Source organism: Salmo salar, chromosome 23, assembly GCF_965601325.2.
Source record: "Salmo salar chromosome 23, fSalSal1, whole genome shotgun sequence".
In the NCBI taxonomy this organism is placed as follows: Eukaryota; Metazoa; Chordata; class Actinopteri; order Salmoniformes; family Salmonidae; genus Salmo; species Salmo salar.
Genome location: NC_138313.1, coordinates 15,224,995 through 15,249,421, shown reverse-complemented (window position 1 = coordinate 15,249,421; position 24,427 = coordinate 15,224,995). Strand labels below are relative to the sequence as shown.

General features: G+C 40.3%; 1 pseudogene; it reads left to right on the top strand.

Moving 5' to 3' along the window:
- Positions 1 to 23,421: 23,421 nt before the first annotated feature.
- On the top strand, positions 23,422 to 24,000 carry LOC106584083 (E3 ubiquitin-protein ligase RNF170 pseudogene; annotated as a pseudogene).
- The last annotated feature ends 427 nt before the right edge of the window (positions 24,001 to 24,427 follow it).

Below are 24,427 nucleotides of genomic sequence, written 5' to 3'. Positions count from 1 at the left end.
ACAATGGGACTACGGAATCCCGGCCAGTCAAACCCTCCCCTAACCGGGACGACATTGGGAACCACCACATGGGTCTCCCAGTCACAGTGACACAACCTGGGATTGGACCCAGGTCTGTATTGACACATCAAGCACTGCATTAGACTGCGCCACTTTGGAGACTATAATGCCTCAAACTTAAATTGTCTGCAACAGTGAAATGGGTTACTTCTATGTGAATTAATGAGGATGCAGAACACACCTCAATTTGAACTGTTGTTTGAAAATATAACTTCTTAGAAAATAATTTGAAATTGATAAGTTGAAACATAGCCTATAGAAAATTAGCAGGCAGCGTGCCTTGGTTTGAGGGCAGCATGGGTTAACTGTCCTGTTGCGTAACAATCACATTTTGTAACAGTAAGTGTTTTCTTACATCAAATGCATTAAAAAAAACTCAAGCTCGGGCGACTGTTGGAGATATTTGGAACTCACACATGAAAAGGTTAATGCACTCCAGACCAAAAGGTTGCAAGTTCAATACCCGAGAGAATGTATGCACACTTAGGGCTAGATTCTAGCAGAGCCGTGCTAGCAGACACCCGCAATTAAATGCAATTGCAAGTGAGTTGTGCCAAGTTAAAACTTCTTAGGGCTAGGCCCCTTTTTTCTTCACTTCCTGTCTGAATGAAATGCCTAAAGTAAACTGCCTGTAGCTCAGGCCCTGAAGCCAGGATATGCATATAATTAGTACCACTGGAAAGAAAACACTTTGAAGATTGTAGAAATGTTAAAATAATGTTAAAATAATGTAGGAGCATATAACACAATAGATATGGTAGGAGACAATCCAAAGAAAAACCAACCTGATTTTTTTGTTGTTGAGAGACCATCCTCTTAGAAATGCAAGAGAAAGGTCATATTGAAAAGTAGCTCCCTGGATGCAATTCCTATGGCTTCCACTGGGTGTCAGCAGTCTATGTTCAAGGTTTCAGGCTTGTAACTTTAAAAACAAATAAGAAATATCAGTTTTAGTAGAAGGACACAGTCTTGGAAATTTGTGTTTGCGCGCGCCATGAAGACATTACGCACCCGCTAATATCAGTTTCCAATTTAAAACCTGTTGAGGACAGACGTCCCTCAAAATTCACCATAGAAGCCTCAAACAACTTTCTAAAGACTGTTGACATCTAGTGGAAGCCTTAGAAAGTGCACAATGACCCCAGAGACACTGTAGTTTCAATAGGCAATGGTTTGAAAGACTACAAGTGTCAGATTTTTCTCAGGTTTTTGCCTGCCATATGAGTTCTGTTATACTCACAGACATCATTCAAACAGTTTTAGAAACTTCAGAGTGTTTTCTATCCAAATCTACTAATAATATGCTAATATTTGACTCTGGGCCCGAGTTTTAGGCAGTTTACTCTGGGCACGCTTTTCAGCCCCTTACACCTTAACAGGTTTTAACATACTTCTTTCCGAAAAAAATATTATAGTTTGATTACATTTTAGGGTATGTGAGGAGTAAATAGAAATGTATTTTGACTTGTTGAAAGAAAGTTTAGGGATAGATTTTCGGATTCCTTTCTCTGCAAGTTGAACAAGTGGATTAATCAAATCAATGTCGCCAACTAAACTGACTTTTTGGGATATAAAGAAGGATTTGATCTAACAAAACGACACTACATGTTATAGCTGGGACCTTTTGGATGAAAACAGAAAGGAAGATTTTCAAAAAGTAAGTGAATATTTCATCGTTATATGTGAATGTATGAAACCTGTGCCGGTGGAAAAATATTCTGATGGGGCGCCGTCCTCAAACAATCGCATGGCATGTTTTCACTGTAATAGCTACTGTAAATTGAACAGGCAGTTAGATTAACAAGAATTTAATCTTTCAGCCGATGTAAGATACAGTTGAAATCGGAAGTTTACATACACCTTAGACAAATACATTTCAACTCAGTTTTTTTACAATTCCTGGCATTTAATCCTCGTAAAAATTAAATGCCAGCGGAACACCTGCTCCAATTTCCAATGATAGGCGTGGTGCGAATTACAAATTCCTCAAAAATACAAAAACTTAAATTTTTCAAACATATGACTATTTTACAGCATTTTAAAGACAAGACTCTCCTTTATCTAACCACACACTGTCCGATTTCAAAAAGGCTTTACAGCGAAAGCAAAACATTAGATTATGTCAGCAGAGTACCCAGCCAGAAATAATCAGACACCCATTTTTCAAGCTAGCATATAATGTCACAAAAACCCAGAAGACAGCTAAATGCAGCACTAACCTTTGATGATCTTCATCAGATGACACACCTAGGACATTATGTTATACAATACATGCATGTTTTGTTCAATCAAGTTCATATTTATATCAAAAAACAGCTTTTTACATTAGCATGTGACGTTCAGAACTAGCAAACTTCCGGGGAATTTACTAACAATTTACTAAATTACTCACGATAAACGTTCACAAAAAGCATAACAATTATTTTAAGAATTATAGATACAGAACTCCTCTATGCACTCGATATGTCCGATTTTAAAATAGCTTTTTGGTGAAAGCACATTTTGCAATATTCTAAGTACATAGCCCAGCCATCACGGGCTAGCTATTTAGACACCCGGCAAGTTTAGCGTTCACCAAAATCAGATTTACTATTACAAAAGTTTGATTACCTTTTGTTGTCTTCGTCAGAATGCACTCCCAGGACTGCTACTTCAATAACAAATGTTGGTTTGGTCCAAAATAATCCATCGTTATATCCGAATAGCAGCGTTTTGTTCGTGCGTTCCAGAAACTATCCGAAATGGTAAATCAGGGTCGCGCGCATGGCGCAATTCGTGACAAAAAAAATCTAAATATTCCATTACCGTACTTCGAAGCATGTCAACCGCTGTTTAAAATCAATTTTTATGCAATTTATCTCGTAAAAAAGCGATAATATTCCGACCGGGAATCTCCTTTTCGGTAAACAGAGGAAAAATCACAAAGACGGGGGTGGCCAGTGCACGCGCCTAAGCCCACAGTCCCTTGATCGGCCACTTGAGAAAGGCGATAATGTGTTTCAGCCTGGGGCTGGAATGACGACATTCAGGTTTTTCCCGGGCTCTGAGAGCCTATTGGAGCCGTGGGAAGTGTCACGTTACCGCAGAGATCCTTTGTAATGGAATGAGATGTCAAAGAAAGACAATAAATGGTCAGACAGGCCACTTCCTGTAAAGGAATCTCTCAGGTTTTGACCCGCCATTTGAGTTCTGTTATATTCACAGACACCATTCAAACAGTTTTAGAAACTTTGGAGTGTTTTCTATCCAAAGCCAATAATTATATGCATATTCTATCCAAAGCCAATAATTATATGCATATTCTAGTTACTGGGCAGGAGTAGTAACCAGATTAAATCGGGTACGTTTTTTATCCAGCCGTGAAAATACTGCCCCCTAGCCATAACAGGTTAAGAAGTTTTAATTTACAGGACTTGCCAAAAAGTATCCAAGTCCATTGCGATTGACAGTAAATATATAGCAAAGCACTAATACATTATCCTATTACTGTAGAAATGTAGCGTATGAATGTAAAATTTACCAGCAAAGGCTAACAGTGTAGTTTCATGTTATCATATGTGATTCGTTTCAGGAAACTGTCACACGTCACTACTTCACAGGAGCGGCATTTTTTTATCAAAATGTGTTTTCTGCCAAAAATACCTTCTGGAACATGTGAACTTTCATGCTCCTTAATAACAAACCTGTATTCCATCTATGAATATAAATACAATTGTTCAATTACGAACCTGGTTGGTTTAGCCATGGAAAAAGTCAGGAACCTTCTTGCCAGCCATGATTGGCTGAGATAATGAGTGGGCTGAACATGCCGGGACATGCCGTTTTGATTGGTCTGCCATGTAGCATGCTTCTGTCTTTAACGTGAACTGTTCAGTATGGGTTGACAGTCCTTTCTACCACACCATTTTTGAAAGACATAACGTTAGCCATCGAGAACTACAAAAGTTTTGCTACTTTTCTCAACAACACTGATGCCCTGAATTTCATAGGCGCTATTGACAGATCAGTTGGAAAAAGTGATGAGCTACCTTCTGCACACGCAACGTTCAGTGTGAACCGGAGTGTCTTGACACAACGATGGCCAAACAAGATGTAGCTACAAACAAAACAAAGTTAAATCGTTCCAGTCTGCCGTGAAGCTTCCAACCATGTATACGGGTAAGACTCTAGCTCATTTTCAGATATCAGTTTCACATTTTGTCAGAAAGTAATTTTATTGCAAGTTAAAGCATATTGTTAGTTAGCTAGCAAACATTAGCTTGCTGGCTCGCTAGCTAACATTACGTGTATGATGTGTGTTGTAATATTATTAGAATCAGAAATCCATTTGTATTGCTAGTTATAGCCTAATGTTAGTTAGCTAACATTGAACCTAGTTTGTTAGCTTTAGCCACCTGCTGATTCATATAGCTATGACAATGTTTGTATTGGTAATAGTATGAGTTGGGATTATGCCGTTTCATTGTTTAGCTATCTACCTAGCTAGCTACATGTCTAAACAAAAGACTCCACTTCGGGCCAGATTATTTCATGACCCATCAAATTAGCCAGGTATGTCTGGGGGTGATTACAGCCATCTATTGTATTTCATGAACATGTGTACATGTCTAGACAATAGTGACCCGTCCACTTAGTTAGATGTGGCTGTTCCTTCACATGACCCATCAATTTAGTGTGTTGGGTAAGTGTCATCTAATAATGATCAAATATTTTTATCTGGACACTCTCTGTTTTTAATCCTGGACACCTCCTATATCCTGTGCAAACAACATTTAATTTGTTATAGTGTGTGTTTACCACATGGCCTCACATGTAAATCCTTAAAGAGATGGGTGGGGCTAAGGCTTAAGAGGGTGTAAGCGATGCTGAATGGGTGTAGACAAAGGAGAGCTCTCCAGTACGTATACAGTACCAAAACGTTCAAGGGCCATTTTCTCAAAAGTGGGGTTACAAGTTTATACATTTTCAAAACAGAATTACTTTCCCATTGTTCCTCAACTGCAGTGTATGATATACCATTTTCTAGCTCTGAGTCGCTACTTTTATTCAATGTAAAAAACACAATTTCAAATTTTGCTACTTAAGAACGAATCGAGACGGTCAGTCACATATGTTGAACCACATGTTTTCACGTGAAAAATCACGATTTCACACATTTTGAAACAATGTAAAAACATGTTTTTGGAACACTTCACGTGATATTTTACATGTAAAGACATGTTTTTGGAATACGTTACATGTGACATTTCACATGTGAAAACATGCTATTGCTGTTCAGCTAAAGTATGACACCCCCTGGGATTTGAACTAACAACCTCTGGATTTGAGGTGCGCTGTATGTGTGAGAGTGTGTGTGCATGCAGGTGTTTGTGTGTGTCTATAATAATACCTCCCCTGTTATGGGGGAGCAGTGTGTGAGAGGGATATGTGCTGTTTTCTCCACAGCTGAGATAATAAATTGGGAGGCTTACTGAGGGTCCTGAGGAGAACAAACACGCAATATAAACCACCTTCATGTCAAACACCAATAAACTTGCCAGACATTTTGTGTGTGTGTGGGTGTATGCCTGCGTGAGTGTGAACAAACACGCATGTCACACACCAATAAACTTGCCATATTCACCTTCGGAGCTTCCGAGAAGTATTGGTATTTCAGTGGTAGAGCCAAGATTAGGTTGTCTGGATAACCCCAGTGGTTCTGAGGGGATTTCTAATGGTGATGTATTTTGTTCCGAATACAATTGCTCGGTGGACATCGAGAACACCTTATTTCTCAAAAACCACAAACTTTTATAGAAAGATGGCTTCTCAATCTGTTGGGAAATAGTTATTCCTTAGTTTAATTAGATCGATAGCCAGACAGAGTTACAGGCAGATAAACAAAGACAGAGAGCAAAACTAGAGTTAGGTACAAGCAGAGTTAGAGAGAGACTATAGTTGGAGATATTAATTAACTGAAACATTCTCGATCGTTGATTTCTCTTGGCTGTTGTTGTTTAATTAGCTGATGTTGTTGGAGATGAGTCCTTAATGGAACACCCGCCTCTTATTCAACACACACACACACACACACACACACACACACACACACACACACACACACACACACACACACACACACACACACACACACACACACACACACACACACACACACACACACACACACACACACACACACACACACACACACACACACACACACATGCCTCTCTCTCATTAAATACCAACAGGACAAGAGTGGATGAGAGTCAATAATTAGCTTGTTAGCCAGAGATGAGCTGCATCGCAAATGGCACCCTATTCCCTACACAGCCCAATCAATGGTGTACATTTAACTCTGAAAGTGTCAAATGTACACTATTGTCAGTAAACATGAGTCCCACTGTACTGATGTTAAAATAACACTTTTGAAAGTGTTAAAGATTTAACTCTGTTGCAGTGTTCCCCATTTGACTCTCAAAATGTTCAAAGGCGCTCGATTGTGGTGTTTGCATAGCTCTACTCAAGAGTAATATGCAACGCCTACAGTGTAAAACATAACACTTGATATAGAGTAAACTGGACACACTTTGCTTGGTGCTGACTTGGTTACACTTTCTCATTGTAAGAAATGAACACCTGTAGATTTACAGCAAATAATTTTGGGGTGTTGTTTTAATGCTGTAGGGCGTAAAGTGTAATTCACATTTTTCATAGGTTGCCTTTTCATGGTAGTTAAATTCTTTACTTTTAAAGGCCTGGGTCTTTCACCAATTGAGTTTTAGGGTGAACGATATTATGAAAATTAAACTATGACAATACATTACATATATCAAAGCCTTAATAGCCTACCACCTTAACACAGTGGTGTTAGTAAACTCCTGGCGTACAGGCCACATTAGTCATGGAAATCACATTATGCTGAGTTGCAAAGGAATGTGTAATTCCTATTTGAATCCAGCCAATTAGAATTCAATAGACACTTTTATTCACCCACAACCTGCACTCAGAATGACTTTCAGGATTATGTGACTTCATGTAAATAAAACACTACCTAAATCATTTAAACCGGAACAACCATTTCAGTAACGGGTACAATAAATATATCTAACGGGTACAATAAATATATCTAACGGGTACAATAAATATATCTAACGGGTACAATAAATATATCTAACTGATTGCAGTAGTTTAGAAATATTTATGTGTAGCATAAGATGAATCAATGTACATGTAAAAACAATCTTTAAAAGATCTGCCCGCAGCAGAGCATGCTGGGAAATATGATTGAGATGGGGTGTGGTGTTGATGGGGTGTGGACTGTTTTACTCTCCACAGTGTAAAACAATACCTTTGGTTATTAACACTAACATTGGAGGTTATTTTACCCCACTAAATGTTAATTTCACTATTACAGAGTGAATTTACCTCCTGAATCAACACTAAAAATGTTACACTTAAAAATTAACACTGGTCAATTTGCTGTGTACACAGCAAATTTTTCAGTGTTAAAAAAATAACAAATGAACACTGAAAGTGTTAAATAAACACTGAAAGTGTTGAGTCTGCGGAACCATATAGACATCTGAACAGCGTTAAATTAACACACTGCTAAGTGTAAAGCTTTATTCAAATATTTCCCAGAGTGCCTCGTCTTTCAAGAAAATTGTAAAGTTACCGATCTATTTGTTAGTGACAAAGACATGGTTGTTGCATACATCCATTTTCATTCCGATTGACTTCACAAAGTGAGATCATAAGTGAATATGTCTCATAGTTTAGTCTTCCTAACCCTGGCAGTCATTCTGAATACAGGTCGCGGATGAAAAAACATTCCAAAAGTTGGATATCCCCACACTGGCTGGATTCCAATAGGAACTACACATCACTTTGCAAGCCAGCATAATGTGACTTGCAGGCCTGAGGCGGCCTGTAAACCATAAGTTTCTGGCCATAATTGTATTACACTCTCAGAAAAAAACGGTTAAGATTACAACCACTTATCACTGTTGTGGTACTCTATAAGGTTCTCCTTTGTACCTTTAGTTATAAGTCCATAATTGTATCCCAGTTCATACTTCAGGCCACATCAGGCCTGCAAGTAGGTTGACAAATTTCAGGTGACCTTCCCAAAATTGGATTTCCTGCTTCCCTGTCAAGGAAACGTTCACCCAGATTTTCTGGAAAATTGCAATCCTACCTGCAAATCACATAACGCCGGCTTGCAAAGTGATGTGTAATTCCTATTGGAATCCAGCCAGATATTCAACAGTTGGAATTTTTATTCACCTGCAACCAGCATTCAGAATGAGTGCTATATTTAGGAACGTAGTCTTCTTCTTCGATGAGGTTTAACGGCGGCTGACATTCAATAAATGTTGCATTACCGCCACTTACCAGAATGGAGTATAACACCCTTATACTTTGCTTGAAAATACAAATAAATCAACAAATGCCCTGCCATCTAACCCTACACTCACTAAAAACCCACCACACTACTCCAATATTTAAATCTATCTAGTCCTACGGATGGGGCACCACCACTCAACACACCCTGTAACTCTTCTAATGTCATGTCTCGTACACCCAAATATCTGTCTGCAGCTGCCACCACAACCTACATTTTCTGTGACTTACGTTCCATCCCTGCAGTACAGTTGATAACCATTGCTATAAATGCGAAAAAATCTAATCTTACTGAAACATGTATCACTTGTCGGCCTATCCCTCTGTATTGGTTCAGATCTACTACTCACACCACCCCTCTCAGGATCCCTCCCCCTTAACCCATCTTCCTCTACTAGGATGGCGCCGGAAGAGATGGCTGCTGTTTTATGGGCTCCTAACTAATTGTGCTATTGCGTGTTTTTTTGTGTTATTTGTAACTTATTTTGTACGTAATGTTTCTGCCACCGTCTCTTATGACCGAAAAAAAGCTTCTGGATATCATGACAGCGACTACTCACCTCGCACTGGACGAAGATTTTTCCTTTAACAAATCAGACGGGAAATAATTTATTTCAGACACCCAACAAGGCCCAAATCCCCGTCATTCGCATGAAGAAGAGACGGAGATATCGGGGACATAGGTCGGGGTGCCTTGTAAGGATCTGACGGAGAGTGAGTTATCCCCCTCTATCATCAGTCCTATTAGCCAAAGTGTAATCATTGGATAACAAAATGGATGAGTTCTGATCACGACTATGCTAACAACGAGACATTAAAAACTGTAAAGTCGTGGCTGAACAACAGCATGGATAACCTACAGCTGGCGGGGTTTTCACAGCCATCGGCAAGATAGAACAGCTGCCTCCGGTAAAACAAGGGTAGCAGTCTGTGTCTATTGTAAATAACAGCTGGGGCACAAAATCTAATATTAAGGAAATCTCGAGGTTTGCCTGCCTGAGGAAGACTATCTCATGATAAGCTGTAGACCACACTATTTACCAAGAGAGTTTTCATCTATATTTTTCGTAATGGTCTATTTACCACCACAAACTGATGCTGCCACTAAGACGGCACTCAACAAGCTGTATAAGGCCATAAGCAAACAAGAAAATGCTCATCCACACATTAATGCAGGGAAACTTAAATCCGTTTGACCTAATTTCTACCAGCATGTTAAATGTGCAACCAGAGGAAAAAAACTCTAGACCACCTTTACTCCACACACAGAGATGCATACAAAGCTCTCCCTCACCCTCCATTTGGCAAATCTGACCATAACTCTATCCTCCTGATTCCTGCTTACAAGCAAAAACTAAAGCAGGAAGTACCAGTGACTCACTCAATAAGGAAGTGGTCAGATGACGCAGATGCTAAGCTACAGGACTGTTTCGCTAGCACTGACTGGAACATGTTTGGGGATTCTTCCGATGACATTGAGGAGTACACCACATCAGTCACTGGCTTCATGAAAAAGTGCATAGATGACGTCGTCCCCATAGTGACCGTACGTACATACCCCAACCAGAAGCCATCGATTACAGGCAACATCCGCACTGAGCTAAAGGGTAGAGCTGCCTCTTTCAAGGAGCGGGACTCTTACAAGAAATTCCGCTATGCCCTCCGACGAACCATCAAACAGGCAAAGCGCCAATACAGGACTAAGATTGAATCGTACACTTGTCGGATGTCGCAGGGCTTGCAAACTATTACGGACTACAAAGGGAAGCACAGCAGCTAGCTGCCCAGTGACACGAGCCTACCAGACGAGCTACATGCCTTTTATGCTCGCTTCGAGGCAAGCGACACTAAAGCATGCATGAGAGTATCAGCTGTTCCGGACGACTGTGTGATCATGCTGTCTGTAGCAGATGTGAGTAAGACCTTTAAACAGGTCAACATTCACAAGGCCACAGGGCCAAACGGATTACCAGGACGTGTACTCCGAGCATACAGTGACCAAATGACAAGTGTCTTCACTGATTTTTTTCAACCTGTCCCTGACCGAGTCTGTAATACCAACATGTTTCAAGCAGACCACCATAGTCCCTGTGCCCACCTGCCTAAATTACTATCGACCCGTGGCACTCACATCTGTAGCCATGAAGTGCTTTGAAAGGCTGGTCATTGTCAAGGGTGTGTACGGGAGGCGAAGTCAGGTGCAGGAGAGCAGAGTGTAGTGAACAGGCGCACTTTAATTCCATTCCAAAAATGACAGCACATTAAAACAATACCGTGCCAAAAACACGGAACACAGCAAAAGTAAAGCGCCTGACAATAATCCACATAATAAACAAACAATTACACACAAAGACAATGGAGGGGAACAGAGGACTAAATACATGCAGTAATTATGGAATGAAAACCAGGTGTGTAATGGAACAAGACAAAACCAATGGAATATGAGAAATGGAGCGGCGATGGCTAGAAAGCCGGTGACGTCGATGACCGAACGCCGCCCGAACAAGGAAAGGAGCCGACTTCGGTGGAAGTCGTGACAGTCATGGCTCACATCAACACCATTATCCCAGACCTACTGCACTCCACACTGCCCTTTCCCACCTGGACAAAAGGAACACCTATGTGAGAATGCTATTCATCGACTACAGCGCAGCGTTGAACACCATAATGCCCACAAAGCTCATCACTAAGCTAAATACCCTGGGACAAAACACCTCCCTCTGCAACTGGATCCTGGACCTCCTGACGGACCCCCCAGGTGGTAAGGGTAGGTAACAAAACATCTGCCACACTGATCCGCAACACAAGGATCCCTCAGGGGTGCGTGCTCAATCCCCTCCTGTACTCCCTGTTCACCCATGACTGCATGGCCAAGCACGACTCCATCACCATCATAAAGTTTGCTGATGACACAACAGTGGTAGGCCTGATCACCGACAAAAATTACACAACCTATAGGGAGGAGGTCAGAGACCTGGCGGTGTGGTGCCAGGATAACAACCTCTCCCTCAATGTGATCAAGACAAAGTAGATGATTGTGGACTACAGAAAAAGGATTGAGCTCACCCCCATTCTCATCGACGGGGCTGTAGTGGAGCAGGTTCGACACAAAGTTACTTGGTTTCCACATCAGCAACAAACTATCATGGTCCAAACACACCAAGACAGTTGTGACGAGAGCATGACAACTCCTATTCCCCCTTAGGAGACTGAAAAGATTTGGCATGGGTCTTCAGATCCTCAAAAGGTTCTACAGCTACACCATCGAGAGCATCCTGACTGGTTGCATCACCGCCTGGTATGGCAACTGCTCGGCCTCCGACCGCAAGGAACTACAGAGGGTAGTGTGTATGGCCCAGTACATCACTGGGGCAAAGCTTCCCGCCATCCAGGACCCCTATACCAGGTGGTGTCAGAGGAAGGTTAAAAAAATTGCCAAAGACTCCAGCCACCCTATTCATAGACTGTTCTCTCTGCTACCACACGGCAAGCGGTACCAGAGTGCCAGGTCTAGGTCCAAAATGCTTCTTGACAGTTTATATCTCCAAGCCATAAGACTCCTGAACAGCTAATCAAATGGCTACCCGGACTATTTCCATTGTCCCCATCCCAACCCCCCATTTTTACACTGCTGCTACTCTGCCTATTATCCAAGCATAGTCACTTTACCTCTACATAAATGTACAACACATTGACTCTGTACAGGTACCCCCTGTATATAGCCTCGCTACTGTTTTTTTATTTTTTATTACATTTTAAATTCATATTTTTATATTGTTTACTTCAGTTTATTTTAGTAACTACTTTCTTAAGCTTTTTTAAAATGTTCACTGCATTGAGTGTTTAACGCCTTGTAAGTACGCATTTCGTTGTAAGGACTACACCTGTCGTATTCCGCGCATGTGACAAATAAAATTTTATTTGATATGTTGTCTGCCACAGCATACAAATGTTGTGTGGAGTCTAGCTAAAGAATTTAAACTGGAACAAACATTTCAGTAACGTGTGCAAAAAAAATCTAACTACCTGATTGGATTAGATTAGAAAAATGTATGTTATTTATTGTTTTGTAGCATAAGATTAATCAATCAATCAATGTACATGCACAAACAGATATTGAAACAAACAATTCTAAAAATCATCCTACGATAGAGCATGCTGGTAAATATGATCATGATGGGTGTAGTTTTGGTTCAGAGTGATGTGTATGAGCTTCATGCCCCTGTATTATGGTAAAATTAAAATTAGTATACATATTACAATAAATATGTATACTGTATATACAGTTGAAGTTGGAAGTTTACATACACCTTAGCCAAATACATTTAAACTCAGTTTTTCACAATTCCTGACATTTAATCCTCGTAAAAATTGCCTGTTTTAGGCCAGTTAGGATCACCACTTTATTTTAAGAATGTGAAAGGTCAGAATAATAGTAGAGAGAATGATTTATTTCAGCTTTTATTTCTTTCATCACATTCCCAGTGGGTCAGAAGTTTACAAACTCTCAATTAGTATTTGGTAGTATTGCCTTTAAATTGTTTAACTTGGGTCAAACGTTTCAGGTAGACTTCCACAAGCTTCCCACAATAAGTTGGATGAATTTTGGCCCATTCCTCCTGACAGAGCTGGTGTAACTGAGTCAGATTTGTAGGCCTCCTTGCTCGCACACACTGTTTCTGTTCTGCCCACAAATGTTCTATGGGATTGAGGTCAGGGCTTTGTGATGGCTATTCCAATACCTTGACTTTGTTGTCCTTAAACCAGTCTTGAGATGTTGCTTCAATATATCCACATAATTTTCCTCCCTCATGATGCAATCTATTTTGTGAAGTGCACCAGACGCTCCTGCAGCAAAGCACCCCAACAAGATGATGCTGCCACCCCCATGCTTCACGGTTGGGATGGTGTTCTTCTGCTTGCAAGCCTCCCCCTTTTTCCTCCAAACATAACGATGGGCATTATGGCCAAACAATTCTATTTTTGTTTCATCAGACCAGAGGACATTTCTCTAAAAAGTACGATCTTTTTCCCCATGTGCAGTTGCAAACCATATTCTGTCTTTTTTATGGCGGTTTTGGACAGTGGCTTCTTCCTTGCTGAGTGGCCTTTCAGGTTGGCTGCGTGGTCCCATGGTGTTTATACTTGCGATTGTTTGTACAGATGAACGTGGTACTTTCAGGCGTTTGGAAATTGCTCCCAAGGATGAAAAAGACTTGTTGAGGTCTACAATTTTCTTTCTGAGGTCTTGGCTGATTTCTTTTGATTTTCCCATGATGTCAAGCAAAGAGGCACTGAGTATGAAGGTAGGCCTTGAAATACATCCACAGGTACACCTCCAATTGACTCAAATGATGTCAATTAGCCTATCAGAAGCTTCTAAAGCCATGACATCATTTTCTGGAATTTTCCAAGCTGTTTAAAGGCACAGTTAACGTAGTGTATGTAAACTTCTTACCAACTGGAATTGTGATACAGTGAATTATAAGTGAAATAATCTGTGTGTAAACAATTGTTGGAAAATTACTTTTGTCAAGCACAAACTAGATGTCCTAACCGACTTGCCAAAACTATAATTTGTTAACAAGAAATTTGTGGAGTAGTTGAAAAACTAGTGTTAATGACTCCAACCTAAGTGTATGTATACTTCCAACTTCAACTGTATTTGTACGATTATATTTTCCATTTGGATCTCACTTGGTGACATCTGTCAGACTGAACATGGATAAATGCAACAACCATGTCTCTGTCACTAACAAATGCAGTCATGGGTGGAAACTCTACAATTTTATTGAACGGCAAAGCACTCTGGGAAATATTTGAATAAGCCTTTATACTAAGCGGTGTGTTAATTTAACGCTCATCCGGTGTTTATATGGGTCCACAGACTCAACACTTTCAGCTTTTACAGTTTTTCTCAATTGCTAAAACACAATTTCTGAAACCTTGCTCCATTTCCTGAAAACATTATACACAAAACCTCATCTTCAAGCACTATTTACATGACCTCTGACTCCTCTCGCAAAATGAAACATTCGCTTCAAAACAGTTTTACCTGTGTTCAAAATCAAACACTGCTCTCAAATCATAAACAAAGTGATCAAAATGATATACACTCTCAAGCAGTCAGTAAACAATACACCGAAAAATAGAAAACACATTGTTCAAAACATACAACTCTCAGGGAGAAGTACATTTTTAATCTAAAAAAATATTCATATTTTTCCGTCATTGTCTTTTGATGAACGAAAACATGTTCTATCATAGTAGCTCAAAATTGATCAGAAATGATTATTGTGCTTTGCTCTTTGCAATTTTGTTTTTTGTTCTTCCTCCTCCTTGTATCCCTATTTTTACAGTACTGTACCCTGCATCTCACAAACTTGTCCTTTGTCTCTGTGATACTGTAATTCTTGTTCTTTGTTGATATGAACCTGCAACCAGTCAAAATCTATTGAGCAGTCAGTACTGTTAATAAATGGAAAGCACAATGTTCAGGGCCATACAATTTGTCCATTGTACAGTATACAGCCTACAATGCACTGTACTACAGTATACAATACTAAAAGGGACAAAAATCAAAGGAGTAAACGTGATCAATGTGCTTCTTCTTGTCATTGGGCTGGGTCAGGCCAGAGCACTTCGTCGACATCACAAGCAATATTGTCCCTCCTGAGGCAACGGGGGAAGAAGCCTCTTGTGTGCTGTATCTAGCCCTGACATGATTCATCACCTATATCACCACAGGCTAAATCCATGGCTGGCAGCAGATTTACTCTGGTGTAGGGTTGTCTATCATACACTTTCCATCTCCAAGAGGAGAAAAACTCCTCAATCGGATTCAGGAAAGGCGAGTATGGAGGGAGGTACAAGTTCATAAACTGCCCATTGATGTTAAACCATTCCCTTACTCCGTGGAAACTGACATTGTCCCACACTATCACATAGGTGGGAATGGGATTCTCATTTAGCTCTTGACCCTGCTGCTCTTGAACCTGCCGCTCAAATAAAATATCTCTTAGATTGGCAATACATCTTAGAAGGTGCTGGGTGTTATATGGCCTGAGTGTAACATGGTGATGTAGAACACCATGGTTGCCGATAGCAGCACAGATTGTGACATTGCCACCTCGTTGACCAGGGACTTCAACAATGGCCCGCTGTCCAATCATGTTTCGGCCTCCCCTTCTCCTTTGTTAGATTGAAGCCTGCTTCATCGACAAAGATGAACTCGTGGGGTCTGTCCAAGGATTCCAAGTCAAATATTGTCTGTGTAGAAATACAATATACTGTATGTAGGATTTTGTAGACAATCTGGATTACAGTAAATGTTTCTGAATGTACACTTACTTGCAGATACTGAGCTCGCAGTTCTTTCACCCTTGGTGAGTTGCGCTCAAAAGGTACTCTGTATACTTGTTTCATTCGCATCCTGTTACGATGGAGGACACGTTCAATTGTGGAAATGCTCACACTGTCGATTCCCTGGAAGTGTGTGTTGTATTGTATCACTCGTTCCTGGATTTCTCTGAGTCGTATTGCATTATCTTGAAGGACCATGCCAACTATAACGGCTTCTTGCTCCCAAGTGAATATAGCTGTCCTTCCACCTGCATGTGGCAGCCTTGCAATTCTACAAAAAGTAGTTGTGCAGTTACAAAACATATTCATGCAGTACAATACATACAGTGATTAACTTTACAAATGTCTATTGAAACAGCTGCATATAGTGTAGTACAGTAAATTTGCAATTACAAAAATACAGTAGTATACTGTACCTGTTCTCTTCTCTGAATGTCTTTACTATGGTGGACACAGAAAATCGTCTCAAATTGGGTTGCACTCTAAGTCTTGCTTCCCTCATTGTCAGTCCATGGACAAGAACATGGTCTATAACTGTTACTCGAATTTCATCAGATATTTCCACTCTTTGTCTTCCTCTTTGTTCCTCCTCTTCCTCTTTCTTGCCCTCTTCCTCTTTCTTGCCCTCCTCCTCTTTCTTGCCCTCCTCCTCCTCTTCGTCGCCCACCTCGCATACGCACTCGTCCTCTCACATTGTTTATTCTATCCATTCTCAGACTTTCTCCTTCCCACCTTCAACAACCTGTTTGCTCTCTGAACTGGCTTATATTGGTTGTGTCGCATCATTTGAAACAGGTTAAATCAATTTTGAGTGGTTGTGTTCAATAAATGACATGTGTTCTCTATTTGTATTTGATTGTTGTCACTTGTGTTTACCAGTATGAATGACATGTGCATTAGAGTGCAGAATGTGTTTTGAGAATGAGAATGTGTTTAGAGTTTTGCTGAAAAGTCTAAGTGAGATCTGAAAATTGTGTTTTACCATGTGAAATGGTTTAAGGTATTGACAACAGACTGCATAATTAGCTAAATGAGTCCAGGCAACTGAGAACTTTGTTCAGCCAATGGGTTTTAGTGTTTTAGCAATTGAGAAAAACTGTGATAGCTGTGTATGAATTTGCTGTGTATGCATGGGTGCCCGGAGATGCTAAATATGTTAATGTTAATTAACGGTCAATTACCTTGGGACCGGCAGTTATTTGCATGACAGTTACGGCTGACAACATTTCATGACCGCCACAGCCCTACCCCCCATGTATTTTTCACGCTGAGAGAGTTAACAGAAATTAACTCAACACAGTCGACTAACAACAATACCACACATTTTTGATTACGCTGTGATTAAATAACACTTCATTTATTCACTGCATGTGGTGTCACTTTCAATTCCGCTGGTGTTAACCTCAATAGAATCAACATTTCAATATAACATTCACAACACATTTACCTTAACAGATTTTAACGTCCGCACATTTTCTGTGTGCACTACTTTTAACCAGATCCCGCTGTGTGATATGGTCAAAGGTAGTGCACTATATTGGAAAGAGGGTTCCATCTGGAATGCACATGAATCTTAACAATGCTTTTTTCTCTCCCTTTTTTAGTTTTAATTACCGTGATGAAGTTACATTGGGAACATTTGAGATATTAAAAGTGATCTGTGTAATTGTTTGGTTTGTTGAAGGCAGTTGTCTGTATTAACAAAATTAACCTGTGTGTATGTGTTAGGAATAGAGTTGTGTGCATGGAAGGAGTGTTAGGAATAGCAGACCTGCCAACCCTGTCTAACTTTTTAGAGTACCAGACACGTGCGGCAAATTGGCTTAGACAAACATAAGCATAAGCATAATGTCTAAGCATAATGTGCTTAGACAAACATTATGGATCACACCTGGTTCAGTTCGGTCCTTTGAAAAGGTATTTACAAAACATAAATAAAATATTCAAACTGATAAACACAGAACATATAAAATAAATATATGTTTTGTGGAATTAGCACAGATTGTCTGTATGTTTATTCCATTACATGTACAGTGTAGAATGGAGACAATTATCTATAACGTTTTTCTTCACACATGTCCCCAAGTTTAGTCTCTATAGTAGAAGAACTTGTCACCTCTCAAACAGGGCCAATCTCTAGGGCCAGCTCACAAGTATTGGCCTTTTAGACATGGTTCCTAATCAACACTAATAGCAAAATCATTTTGAAAAAATAAAAACAAAAACAAATGATTGCATCGACACAGACCGCAAACTGGCTACACAAGGCTTAAGTAGGCTAGCGCGAAGGGAATCTGAACGCTGTTCTCTAGAAGAGTCCGGTGTTTCAGCCTATGTAAAGGTGCCTATTGTATTTCTTTGCAGCGCATATGTTACGCCCCTGAAAAAGGGGAGAAATAATCACAAGAGTGATACGGTATTGTTTCCTCAATAACCTTTAGTGTAATCATTTTACAAAAGTAACACATTTTACAGAACAACAGATCTGCAGGAAAGAGCTAGTGTTGTAGGGTACAAGGCTTATTCAAGTCACAACAGTATACACTGTAATTCACTGAAACATATACTAATTTCAATGTAACTGTCAAGCACAAAGCTGTAACTCAGTAAACCATAACTCAATTTATCAACAGTCAATAAAGTGTTTGAAAAACCATTATACAAACAACACTACAAAATATCTTATTAACAACGCACATGTTCATTGACGATCGACATAAAATGGCAGCTACTCTCAGTACGAAGCTAGCCATCGCTGCAACCGAGCAGGGCTCATATTACTCTCTATAAAACTTAACTCTAACTTCCTCAAGATGTTACTAAGACACACCTTAAACACTCTTGACTTGTTAGCGAGTTATTACATTTAAATTACTCTGTTTTATCATCACTAACGTACCTGAAAAAGGGGAGAAATAATCACGAGAGTGATGCGGTATTGTTTCCTCAATAACCTTTAGTGCAATGAGGAAAAACCCGCGATTTCCCCGCGAACTTGGGTGGAGATCAGAGCAATCGATCTCAGGCTCATAGATTAAGAGCATTTAGTAGATCACAGATTAACACTTTTCCCCTTCAATTAGGCACCACAAAATAAAGTAATCAATATAACGTTTACACATTCCTTTTACAATTCTTTCCCTTTGTACGCTTGACGGATTTTAACTTTTTAACACAATTATATGAATGTTATCAATCTCTATCAACTAATACACAATGCATGATCTTTTTAACCTTAGATGTTTTAAGATCCTCACATACTATGAACTTACTAATACTTTTTAATGTATAACATGCTATGAGTATTTACTTTAACCTGTCACACATACATCATTTCAGATTTCCGAAATTGATAAAATCTCAAATCTATTGCAAAGACATTTTAGAAGCATTACCTTGTCACGTCCTGACCAGCAGATGGAGCTAGTGTTTTAGTTTTGGGGTCAGGACGTGGCATGTTTGTGTTGGTTAAATGTTGGGTGGATGATTGGGACTTCCAATTGAAGGCAGGTGTGTATAGTTGCCTTTGATTGGAAGTCCTATATAGGTGTGTGTGTTTTTCTTTGGGGTTGTGGGTGGTTGTTTTTGCACTGCGTTTCTAGCCTGCAGAACTGTAGCTGTTGTCACTTCGTTTGTATTGTTAAGTGGATGCTTTACTCCTTTATTTTAATTAAAGATGAGTATTCACATACCTGCTGCGCCTTGGTCTTCTCTCCATGACAACTTGCGTTACATACCTCTATAGCTAATACCGGACACTCAATCATTATTAATCAGTCCTCTAAACTCCCAACTCCCTTTAACGCCAAGGTGTTTCTATTTATTTTTTATAATACTTTTGTAATGCTTTTTTGTGACGTGGATCATATTTACAGTTACAGTCTTGCGTGATCAGGTTGCGTGATCCTCGTAATGTTACATGTAAAATACAACTAATGAGACGCAGAATTAAATGTATATCACCCTCTCACAAATGCGACCAGTTATTTTTCATATTTGTATTTAATGTTTTTCACTAGCAAGTGCGAGTGAACTGCTGGCACTTTAGAGCCCACTGAATGTCCATCTTATGATCGCTAACGTTAGCTTGAAACAATTCGTGTTTACCTTTCCACAACACACAGAGTCGAAAATGGATTTGTCCATATGTTTACGTACAGCTGGCAGTCGGCAAACTCAGCATCACAACAAACAGGAGGAGGGGCAGACACGGGGTAGCTACATCGAATAATGATGTATTAATCTCCATGTCCGTTGACACAAAGTCCATATATGTCTGTGTGTTGTAGCTCGAGAATCGGGATTTATTTTTTATTAAAATGTTTTTTTTTAAATGTAAAAAATAAGTAAATCAGGCCCTATTCATTTATGCATACTTTTAACTCGAATCTCGTACCTGCGTACATGGACAGAGAATTACGTAGCTGGTACGCAAAATGCGTGCATGTTGGCAGGTCTGGAATAGAGTTGTGTGTGTGTGCATGGAAGGAGGAAGGAGTGTTAGGAATAGAGTTGTGTGTGTGTGTGTGTGTGCATGGGAGGAGGAGGGAGTGTTAGGAATAGAGCTATGTATGTGTGGGAAGGAGTAGCTGAGTTAACTGGTCGCAGCACAAATTGGTTTTGGTGGCAGTGGGGACTTTGAGTAAGTGACGTTGGACTGATAGGTCCTTGTCTCAACAGAAACAAAGAAAATACATTATCTTGAAACCAGTATAAAGTAAATTTTACATTGTGCATCTTATCTTTGGTGTCATAACAATCCATGGTCCCTGCCCGAGTCTGGTGAAGAGATCGGGGGGCCCTCCGGAGGAACATCTGGCAGAACGCCCAGAATATGTTCTTTAAATTAAGATAGGAGACGGAGCCGGATAGCAGTATATAAGGCTCTATTTAAAGAACACCCTTGGGGAGCTCACTTCAGACTGGTACTTATGCATCTAAGTTTGACTGTGAGAGTGATTCATTTAATATTGACTTTAAGTGTCCTATGTAAGAATTTCCACAACACCAGTGTAGACTTATTGTCTCTTGCTGAGCTCTGTCTGAAGAAAAGAAAAAAAGGAAAAAGGAATAAAAAAGAGAGGGCGGAAATGAAAAATGGGCAGAGAGCATACATTTTCAGTTCAGATTTAAAACTCAGTGGGTGTGCTTCTGTGCATACGTGTATGTGCGCGAGTGTGCGAACTTGTCTTTGTAGCATAGGTAAATATGTAGGAAACCATCTTGTCTCAGTCAGAGTTCAAAGAGTCTCTCTTCTGTTCCTCTCTGTATCTCTATTGATCTCTGTGTTCTCCTGGGGCTCCATTACTGAGATAAGTGGTTGTTCCCTGCTCCTACAGCTGCTGCTCCTGTTCCTTGATCTCCTCTACCTAGCTCAGTGTTAGCGGGGGGAGATTGTAAAACCACCATGTCCCTTTGTAATTAAAGAACTTTCAGGAACTAGAATAAATCGAATCTGAGCGTCAGAGCAAGCGAGAGAGAGGGATGTAAAATGAAAGAGGCTGTCTCAGTGGCATGGCTTATTGGAGGTGGGGCTTTCAGATATTTCTTCATGGCCACCTGCTAGAGTAATGTTAGAGTAAATGTCATTCCTGTTCATCATGTTAAGTTTGTATACTGCAAATGTAGAATTTTCTTGAATATTTACACATATTACATATTCTAATATAATATTAATAATATGACTCTGTTTCTTTTCTTCATTATGCACAAGCCTGCACTGAGGAGTCCCCGGAATTGTGTCCACCTCTATCACTTTTCTTCGGACGGATTAGAGAACAGTGCTAGTAGCAGTGGCTTGACCCTGGCTGACGCTGTTCCCCTAGTCCAGCGGACTAGGCTAGTACCATGGCTTGACCGTGGCCCGACCTGACTCCCAGTCCACGGACAACCCCAAACCCCTAGCATCCAGAAGACTGATGCTAATCCCCGACGAGGAGGCTGCTGAGGTTGGAGCCACCAATCGACATGGAGCAGCAAGAACGGCAACAACAACCGCCAGACCAGAAACCATGATCCGCCTGGGATTCAGCAAAGCAGTTCTCCAGAGAGGTATGGCCTGTGTGCTGACTGACCTCAATTGCCTGGTGAAACCCCCAGGGCTACAGAAATCAATTGAAGCCAGTTTCAAGACACCCCAGAAACTAGAACAGTTTTGGTTAAAATACAGAAATTGCTAAGATTTAGCCCCGTTTAACATATTCAGAGCATACCCCTTTCCGACACAGAATCTAAGTTAGTTACAGAACAGCTTCACAATGAATGCATTCAGGACTATGACATACACATTTGGTTAAGCAGGTTAGCCACCCTCCAGTCAATGGCTAGGGGGGACCTGGACGAAGGCAACATCTGGACTGGGGCACAAACATTTTATTATAAAACAAAATTCAACCGGAGTGGTTGGAGAGCACCTCCCAAGTACCATCATGCTGGGGAACAACAGGGGCAAACTAAGGCTCATTTTATTAATATTTTCATGTGTACATATGAGACACGCCAACTATATGTATTTTAACCGGTTATATTTGATTACATTTGTAGTTGAATGTCGAAAGCTAACGGCTAACTAACTAAGCACTTGCCTGACAGTCGATGGTGTTTTGTTACATTGAATATGTATGCCTCTTCTAAAATGTATTTTCCTAGTAGCCAGTTTAAAGAGAAAACGGTGGTGTGCTATTGTAGCCTATGTAATACAAGTGTATTATTTGAGTGGTTTTGGACACCACCACACCATATTTTAATAATTAATAATTAAATGAATAAATGAGAGATACTGTATATGAAGTATGTCATTGAGAAAGAGGTTACAAAACAAGTTGTTTGTGCATTACAGTTGAACCTCAACTCACCCGTTGCAAAAAAAATTAATCAAATACAGTAGCTACTTTGGTTTGTTTGAGTGTGATCCATGCATTGGTTGTATTTAGCTGGCCGAAAGAACTAGCTATATGTTGTTACTACGTGCATAATCATCCATGTCCCACATTTTCATTGTCATTTTATTCACAGTGAGCTTGGGAGGAGAATGCAGAACCCTGCATTACCTCAACACCAGCTAAGGAAGGGAAAGGGAGAGGTAATTAGAACAGAGGGAGTGAGAGGACATACAATCTCAATTCATCTTTCCTCGATTCCTTTGCATCATATATCCTCGCCTCCTTTTCAAATGCATCAGAGTATGTACATTGGGAGCAGTAATACTAACATGAAAATTGTAATAATTGACTACCATTAAAGGTAATGTTGTTCATTATTTTGCTATCCCCATCGTCCCAGAAACTAATTAGTGGGGGAAGCTGTGCTCATCAAACCTGCACAATAATAATACACCATTCAAAACTGGTTATATTCAATTGGTAGGAAATAAATCTCTATTAGTTTCAATGTTATTAAACTAAAGTGGAACGACTGACATTCACTAAACTGGTGCTTCTTTTGTCTCCCGCAGGTTACGGGAGGGACTGGGAGAACAAGCCCCATCCGGGATTCTGCACCCCATTTTGCATGACTGTGGAAGGCTTCTTTGATTGACAGTCTCTCTCTCTCTCTCTCTCACACACTACCATAATTCCAATGAATATCCAGTGCAGGATATGAGTGGTTGTAATGGATGAAAACCAGTGTGGGAATGTGGACTATTTATGATAAGGTTAAGATTCATTCAAAGAAGGGGTCAGCAACCCAGTCCTGATTGTGGTAGTTCTGAGTGTCACATTTTTTATTGAACTTCTAACACTGTTCTGCAGAGAAGATCAAAACATCCACCCAGAGAACCAACAACATGTGCGTGCTGTTCGGGAGCAGCTTCAGTCAGAGCAGGAAACCCCCACCGAGCCCAGGCCGCAGCACTACACTGACATGTCCTTGACAGGCTGCACTGCCAGTAGAAACCAACTGTGGCCAACTCTTCTGTGGTTCCTGTATAGTTACGTATTGGAGATGTGGGACCTGGCTTGGTGCTATAAACTATGTTCCATCTGTAAACAAATGGTGACATTACTTTTCCTGCTCTTCCATGACCACGCCTCATTGCAGCAAGTTCAGGATGGGAAGGCTGAGCCGATACTCATCTTGCAGAATCTCAACGATTACAACCGCAGATTCTTAGGCCAGCCCAGATCTCTCATGGATCGCCTGCAGGAGGTCCCCACGCTGCAGCGCCACGCCTTCAGGGATACTTCCTGATTTGGCCTAGTTTTTCACAATGCTCATTAATAAATGCTAGTGGACATGACAGAAGGCAAAAGAGAGTTGTCTTGGTGGTGTGGTTTGATGTGGATGTTTCTTGGGCGTGTCTTTGCCATTCAATCACAACAAACAGGTGCAGTAGTGAGTACAGCGAGGGTAGCTGAGCTAGCTTTGCTATGGAGAGAACAATATTTTGAAGTGGAGGATGGTCAGCTAATTCAGTTCTATATGTAGGCTAAAGCCTGCACGGACCTTGTGTTTAGCCAAGCTGACATCAGCTAGCTAGCCAACACAGTCTCACTGCAGAATTAGACGTTCATCCAATTTCTCCAAACTGCAAATTTCGAAGTTGCTCCAAAAGTCAAATTTTTAAGTGTTTTTATTATTCCTGCTGTTCTGTATCGTTCCATTTCTCTAAATTTAG